Source organism: Cervus elaphus, chromosome X (assembly GCF_910594005.1).
Source record: "Cervus elaphus chromosome X, mCerEla1.1, whole genome shotgun sequence".
Taxonomy (NCBI): domain Eukaryota; kingdom Metazoa; phylum Chordata; class Mammalia; order Artiodactyla; family Cervidae; genus Cervus; species Cervus elaphus.
This window is the reverse complement of record NC_057848.1, coordinates 57479920-57487806: the sequence shown is the minus strand read 5'-3', so window position 1 is coordinate 57487806 and position 7887 is coordinate 57479920. Positions and strand designations below refer to the sequence as shown.

General features: G+C 45.6%; 1 long non-coding RNA gene across 1 annotated transcript; it reads right to left on the bottom strand.

Annotated features, from left to right (window-relative positions):
- Window positions 1-648: 648 nt before the first annotated feature.
- On the bottom strand, window positions 649-7008 carry LOC122689650. Its single transcript, XR_006339873.1, has 3 exons — window positions 6900-7008; window positions 6097-6191; window positions 649-5093 (listed from the first exon to the last, which is right to left on the bottom strand). It is a non-coding gene; the product is annotated as an uncharacterized LOC122689650 (long non-coding RNA).
- Window positions 7009-7887: the final 879 nt, after the last annotated feature.

The window sequence follows — 7887 nt, the reverse complement described above, 5'->3', positions numbered from 1 at the left end:
CACAATACCCAAAAGCCAATTTCTGGTCAAATGACAACTCACTGATGTCACAAGGTCACTCCTTGAGCTGAAGTCCTCTGCATGAAGTTGACCACTTCTGTAGAACTGCTGTGATTCTATGAAATTCAAAATCCTAAGGACTAAAGGTTAACTTTACACATCACTAATGCAAATACTATGTATACATAGAGAAACCAAGGCAAAACCATAATACAGAAGCTGTAAATGGCATTACCCATTGCTCCAAGGAGAAACATTCTTCCCTCTCAGTTCAAAAATCTAATAACATGTGGGGAGGGGGCAGTCATTTGTGATCATGGAAGGATCTTTTTTTAATTATTTTTTGAACCCCTATATTGACATATGAGCAATGACTGACAAACAAAAAGATGTTCACATTTAAGGTATACAATTGAATGAGTCTGGAGATAAGTATACATCCATAAAGCATCTCCATAACCTATACCATAAACACACCCATCCACTCTGAAGTTTCATTCCACCTTTGTAATTTATTATTAGTAGTATTTGGGAATAGAAACATGACAGAACAAGATCTACCCTCTTAGCCTTTTCAGGACACATCAGTTCCGGGGTCTGGAGGAGATGCACAGGTGCTTGGTTCCTGGCTTTAACTATATCCTATATCCTGTAGCTCAGTACATTGACAACATACTAGAGGAAAATCTGCAACAGGCCTTTGAGCATTCTGGAAGGTGCTTTGTCTGACTGATGGGGGAGGCTGGGTAAACCAGTGAATCTCCTTAGGATTCACTGAGGTGGGTCCATTACTGCTCTTTCCAAAGCTGATAAGAAGTAGTACAGGAGGCTTGCACATGTATAAGGAGAAGCAAAGGAAGCTCAGAAAGCCAACTCAAATCGAAACAGTGAGGTGGCCTGGCTGGTGACATTCAGTAACCCATTTTGGGTGCATGCTAGAGTCAGCATAGTGGACTGGCAGGGCAAATTTAAATCCATAGGGATGAAGAGACCATTCAAACTGTCCAGGAATGCACAGATTTGGCTCATTCTGTCCACTCTTTTTGACAGAGCTGCACACTAAACTTCCATAAGTAAAACTCTGCCGGATCTGAGTCCTTGCCTCCTCCCAAGTATTCTAGCAGGGCCTGTGCACCACAAGACACAGAAATCGGACCTCTGCCAACTGGAGATCAAATCTCTGCTCCTTCAGAGTGCTTGAGAAAGGGAAGGTTAGAGATGAAGGTCAGCTCTCCTTGCCAACAGAGTGTTGACGTCAGTAGAGTGACTTAAACCATCTCTAAACAAGGTTTGAAGTTTTAATCGTCATCTGCAGTGATACTACTGATCACAGAGAATTCGCCCTGAGGACATATGTATGGGTAAAAAGCTCCTAGAGGATAAGAAGTTACTCATACTTTGTACTTGTCCTTCAGGTGCTGTTTCCACAAGTTCCTCTTGAGAAAGTTCTCTGCACAGTTCTGGCTATGCCAAGGACTTCAGAATCAGCACTTGGAGGGATGGTGAAGGTACCCAGGGAACCTGGTATCTCACAGGGAACACATTGTAAGGGACACCTAAATAAGGAAAATTAAATTGCTCATGCTGGAAAGGGACGAGGACTTCTTTCTCACTTTTCCTCAAAAACTCTGGAGTGTGGTCAGGTCTTTGTCTGACTCTGATAATCACTTCATTCCTGTCTGACTCTGTGTGACCACACAGATGGCAGTCCACCAGGCTCCCCAGTCCCTGGGATTCTCCAGGCAATAGGCTGCCATTTCTGACTCTCTGCAATGTATGCAAATCTTTTCTGTAAGTTAAAGAAGCCTCTTGGGAATTTGAAAAACCAAGAGTGTTCCTTCAGGGACCTGGCAGCAAAAGCAGTGACAAAGAGCCCATAAAGCTACAGGAAAAGGGCAGGAAATATCTCCGGGGAAAAAAAAAGTGTAAGCAACAGCAGTCCCTTCTCAGAACTCCCTTAGATTATATACTCTGCAACAGTTCAGCTGGACAAAGAGCTCCCCCTCCATAACAGCCATTTGTCACAGGTCTAGGCAACACAGAGCAAGGAAGAGACAGCAAAGCCTTCACCTGCAGACAAAATCACAATTCACTTGGGAAAATGGAAAATAATCCTGTTCCCATAATAAATGTCTTAGTTTATACGAAAGCCATATCTTCTTATAGTATATCCATCAGGGGCTATTGTTAATTTTTCTGCCTCAGCTATGCTAATCCAATGGAAGGGCACGAGAATGGAGAAAGGAGACAAGAGAAAGAGCCCTAAACCCACAATGCCCACCACAGTCGTCACACCAAAGACCCTTATCCTCCACACTGGCAATCTTTCCTTATACTCTCAGAGCCTCCTCCTCATAGTCCTGCTGGACCCAAATTTCCTGAATCAAGAGAAAGCAAAAGCCTGACATGGGGAAAGCATCAGGCCTTGTCCCTCCCCCAATTGAGCTCCCCTTTCCTCTCCCCCACTCCAGTAGCACACCACCACAAACAATGCATAACTGTCCCTCCACTGTTGTACCAACAACACCTTCCTTGAGAGTGCAGAGAAGGTAACCCTGAGGCAATGTCACCCCCACCAACAGGAAAAACCAAATGGAAGAGGAGCCACCACCAGCCACCCTTTCTTCTAGAAAGGCTTTCTAGCAGATACACGGGTGGGAGAGACAGCGACAGCCTGGGGATGCAGCCCTCTCCAGCAAGAGGAATACAAGGGCTTCATCCTCCAGCTGGGGCACCTGACTCGGGAGGTTCCTGGACATCCAGGCTCATCGGCATATGCCCCGAAGGAAGCAAATGGCCCTGGATTCATGGACAGTTCACTGACAAGACCCATCGGACCTCTGTCTTCCAGCCAATGCACAGAGTGTGCTCAGTGGAAGAGTGCAGAAAGTGAATGTGGAAATTTCCAACCACATTCTGACAAACAGAGTCAGGACTCCTCAGGATTCCCAATGTGCCCTCGCTGGGCACAATGCACAGAATTCTGACATCAGGCTACCGCCAACTTCTGCCCCAGACTCAACATTTCCAATGCCCCACATGCTGCTGTTGCCTTCTTTAGGACTTTACCAAGGCACCTAAGTTGTGTGAGTGTCAAAGGAAGAAGTGTCTTGTTGGTATATTAGTAGAACACACCAGCAACAGCAGTTCACTTGCATGTGCCTCTTTATGGGCACAGGTAGTCTCAACAGAAGAGTTGAGCAGTCTACTCTCCCAAGTGCAGTCACCTTCAGTGGGCGCCTCCCAAGAGACCCTCTCACGATACTGCTCTAGGCCACAGTATAGGAGGGGGAAAGGTCACCTTTCCTGAGCTGCTTTTCACAGCCTAAGGCAGTGCACAGACTGAACCAGGATCACAAGAACATCCCTAACAGTGAGGTCCAGAACTCTGAGGAATGCTGTCACATAGGGTAAAGCCTTCATCATGAAAGTCTCACCTTTCCCTGAAAGGAATCCACTCTCATGTCACACTCAGCGATGTGCACTATTATGTTCAGTCCCCTTGCTACAATGATCCCAGGCAGTACCAGGGATTGAGAAATAGGTAGGAGACACTTTTGACCATAGGAAGTCCAATGCACCATTCACATTGAGGGCCTATGTCCTCCTGTCTAGCTTTCTCCTTGTGCTCTGAGAGCAGCTCTACAGAAGGTCACTCTTCCCAGCCCCTTCCCCACCCATAGGCTTTAGGCACCCCAATGAAGGTCCGTATGTAGTCAGTCATTCCATCTTTCCTGATCAGGGAACTCCTTCCTGCTTTGAGCCCCTAATCTCTACAGTACTTCTCCTGAAAAGAACCGACAATCAAAAGTGGCCTGAGAACCACTCATGAAACTCATTTGTTCAAGATTCAGTTGGTACAGCTACTATGGAAAACAGTATGAAAGCCCCTCAAAAAATGAAAATGAGAACTACCATCTAGCCAAGCAATCCCACTTGTGGTATGTATCAAAAGGAATACCTCACACCAAGAATTTATAGAACATTAACCTTCCCACAAGTGAGTACACATTCACTGAGGTACTGTCTCATGAGGCTAAGTGACATGGCTGGCATAGGAATGAATTCCTGGGAAAGAACCAGCAAGCCAGATTCCATCTCAAATTCAGAAGATGATTACCTTCTCTTTCCACAAGAGCCCTGATTTCTGAGACTGTCACCAACTGGAGAGTCACCTTTTTGGAATCCTCAACCTTGTGACTTATTTTGAAGTGCCACTACACAGCAGATTGACCTCTTAAACCATCCATTTAGGTTTTCTTGATCCCTGCCTCTAATGAAGTCAGCCAAGATGACTTTGATGGGCAGTGGGAACAAGTATGTGTGGAAGGGGAAGAAGGCCTCATGGTTGTTCTTAAGTTTCTCAATTGTCTTGACTAGGAAATATGCCAGTTTTGATCATCATTATGGCACCTGGGGAAGGAAGATGGGCTTAGGACAGGTTTTTCTAAGTATCTCAGGCTTCAGATGTTCACTGAGCAGGAAGTCATCACGATCCCCGTCTTTCACAGGTTTAAAGTAATTTCACTGATTACATGATGAACAAAAAGTCTTTAAACATGCCCTCTAAAGAAAAGACACTTTAGTTTCCAATCACAAAGAAATGTGGATTATCTTTTAACCTTTGGTGAATGAAATTCAGGTTCTGTGATGCCACCTTCTGGATAAAACCCGTGGTAATAAAGGAACAGAGGAGCCCAAGGTTTCCATGAAACTAGAGCTTAGATGTGTCTTGGAGTGCACCATAGAAGTGTTCATATTTCTATTTAGCGCTTTCCCCCCACACCAACTGTAAAAATGCTTCCACAGATTTTCAACAAATTACTGCTGCCCTGAAAAGAAGTAACTTTACACAGACAATGAAAGCGAGGAGACCTTTTCGGCAATGCCAGTTAACAAGCACCCTCTTGGTGATGGAACTTGGTGCTGAGCCACATCAGCTTCGGCATAAGGCGTCAGAGATGGCCACACAAGAAAATGGCTCAGAGCAAGGCAGGATGTGAGTTGCTGGGCTACCTCTTGGCATCACAGCAGGATTTAAAAGGCTGGTTTCCAAAGAGAAGCCCCATAATATCTGAGGAAATTTCCTGGACCTGTGAAAGGAAACAAAGGTTTGGTTGAAATGTGGGCCTGGACAGGTAGGGAGATGATCTAAATGAAGCCAGAGTGATCTGTTCCCATATTCTGGAAATGGTGTACTAATTCCTTCAGAAACTCCTGTGTGCTGAGCAGTTTACAAAAACCATACAAAAGATATCCCTGAGAGGAAGGTGTGATTCCCATTTGGCAAATGTGGACACTGAGGCTCAAAGATGACAGTAAGAAAGAGTCAGACTCAGACACTAAAATTTATTTTTAATGAAACACGATGCACTGTCTCAGCAATATCTGCAAGGCAAAAAATAAAAATACCGTGTCCCCTGCCCACCCATCCCCGACAAATGGCAGAAGGGTAAATATTTTATGAAGTCTTGATCTGCATATTACTTGAATTGTTAGCCTACATCTCCAGGACCCCTGCAAACTAAATGCCCACCCTCTTATAGAGGGGATAGACTGGCAGACTATCATTCTCTGCCACTCACTTGGTGTACAGGCCTCATCTTTCTCCCCTTTCCTAAATAGAGCTGGCTTGAAATTACATTCAAATCCATGTTCCCCTACATGAAAAAAACAGCACTCCCACAGTCTCTGGATTCCTGAAATTTGTTTTTAACAATCCCATACAGTCCAGCCTGCTTCTGCCTGGCATTAAAAGTGTTATCCAAAAGGATAACAAGACAGATCCGAACTCTGATGTGAAAATGGCAACATCAGGCTTTTTGGAAAGGTGACATTCTAATAAATTCAGTATGTCTGTAATAATGGCACTCACGCTGAACTGGAACAAGATGCCACTGACTAGTTAAAGACATTGTTTATAAACATAGTGTCTGAGCACTGCTCAGGGAGTGATCCTGACACTGTTGCAAGTTCCTATCTTAGAGACCCAGGGAAGACATTTCAACACCATGTTAAAAAATGTTGCAGCTGATGGGATGGATGCTACCCTCCTCCCAGCATTTGTGGCCCCACAGAACATAAGGTTGCACTTACTCAAATGGCAAGTCTGGACAGCTGATTCCAGGTCCACTCTCTTCTCATTACAGGCCCATCGGCTGGCCAGTACTCGATTTTGCCATCACCAGGTCCTGAAGGAAACAGTGATTATACAGATCTACAAGGAGACTTGCTTACAGATGGACAGCCTAACACAGTTGCAGGAAAATTAGGTAAGCTGGAAGCTCGTAACATGAGTGGCTGGGGCAAACTTCCCCTTCCCCTGATCCACAAAACACCAAGGCAACCAAGGGCCGTCAGCTGTCCTAACACCGCACGCGATCCCTTACTGTCTTACACGAGCCTTACTGTCTCGTTTCACGTGGGAAAGAACAGAAAGACCCTCAATGGTTAAGAAAGGTCACCAAAATGGCCAAGATCAACATTTGAAGCAAGTCCCGGCAACGATATATCCACCCCAAACGCCCTACAATAGAAAGCAGAATCAGCTCCATGGCGGCCGCCACTCACCAGTCAGACTGTCAGGCACCCCCACGCACCCAGCTAAACGCTCCGCCCTTCCCTCACTTTAAGCCGCAAACGTGACAAAGCAGTAAGACCACAACTGGGAAGGAGGCTCCGAGACGCACTTTTAAACAAAGAACGTCTTCTTCAAGTTTCATCATGCCATTACAATAATGCCCAACACCAAACCCGGAAGTGCCTGAGAGATCGTCTCCACCATCCACCCAGGAGCCCGCAAACACGTTTGTCAAAGTGTCCATGAGGACACACCATCTACCCGACTCTCCAAATCACACCGCAGACAGCCAGATACGAATAAAGTTATTAAAACTTACACTTCTGCGATCTCCGGAAAGGGAGCCGCCATGTTAAATCCTAACCGAGGAAAACGGTCTACGGAAGCCCCCACAGCACAATCCAGATAGTCAAGAGCTTAGGCATGCGCTAGGGCTTCTTCCACAACGTTTCACGCCCCCGCCTCCCAACATCGTCATTGGTGGGCCTGCAATGATTGACGGGGAGATTGGCCATTCCTCTCAGGGAGGTCTACTGGTGGGAAACTGTCCATTTGCCAAGGCCCAGCTGACGTCATGAAATCTCTGCTCATATTCTTATGTCTTTCTATATCCGTGTCCATCCCTCAATGCCTAGCTCTACTTCTTAGGCCCTTGCACATACATTGTGCTTTGTTTCTTGTCATCTTAGACTTTGGAAAGCATGCATGTTCAAGTTACCCAGGCCTAGATCAATTCCATCCCCCTCCAGGAAGCCTTCCAAGTTTCACTCCTTCCAGGCAAAATGTGAGTTCTTCACATGAGATTCGGACATGGAGATGTATCAGAGCAGAGATGCAGAGGACTTGTTTCTGAGCCCTCTCAGATAGTCAGATAGTACTGGGCTGTGCATGGTGTGAGGAATCCAAGGTTTGCACTTGGATATTTTGCAAGTCAGTTCAGGTTGCAGACATCTGGGGAAGACCAGGGAGCACTGACAACAGGCTAAGTCTCTGAAGCTTGCTAGGATTGGTACCACCCTTTTCAGGAATTCCATATCCTTTCCTGTTTTCTGTCTGTGAAAATCTTGTTCTTCCTACAAGGCCCAGAGTTAAATCACTTCCCTAGCTCTTTTTCTGAATTCATATTCCCACCCCAACCACAAGAGTTATTTCTCCTATTGATATAGGAAGAAAGATATCAGGATTTCATATCGCTGCTGCAAATGTGACTATGCTTCACAGTTATGCAAAATGAGACTGGAAGCCCACTTCTTTCCAGGAGGCCTCTTGCTGAGAGATTTCTGCACCTGCTCTCATTTTGTGAGTTG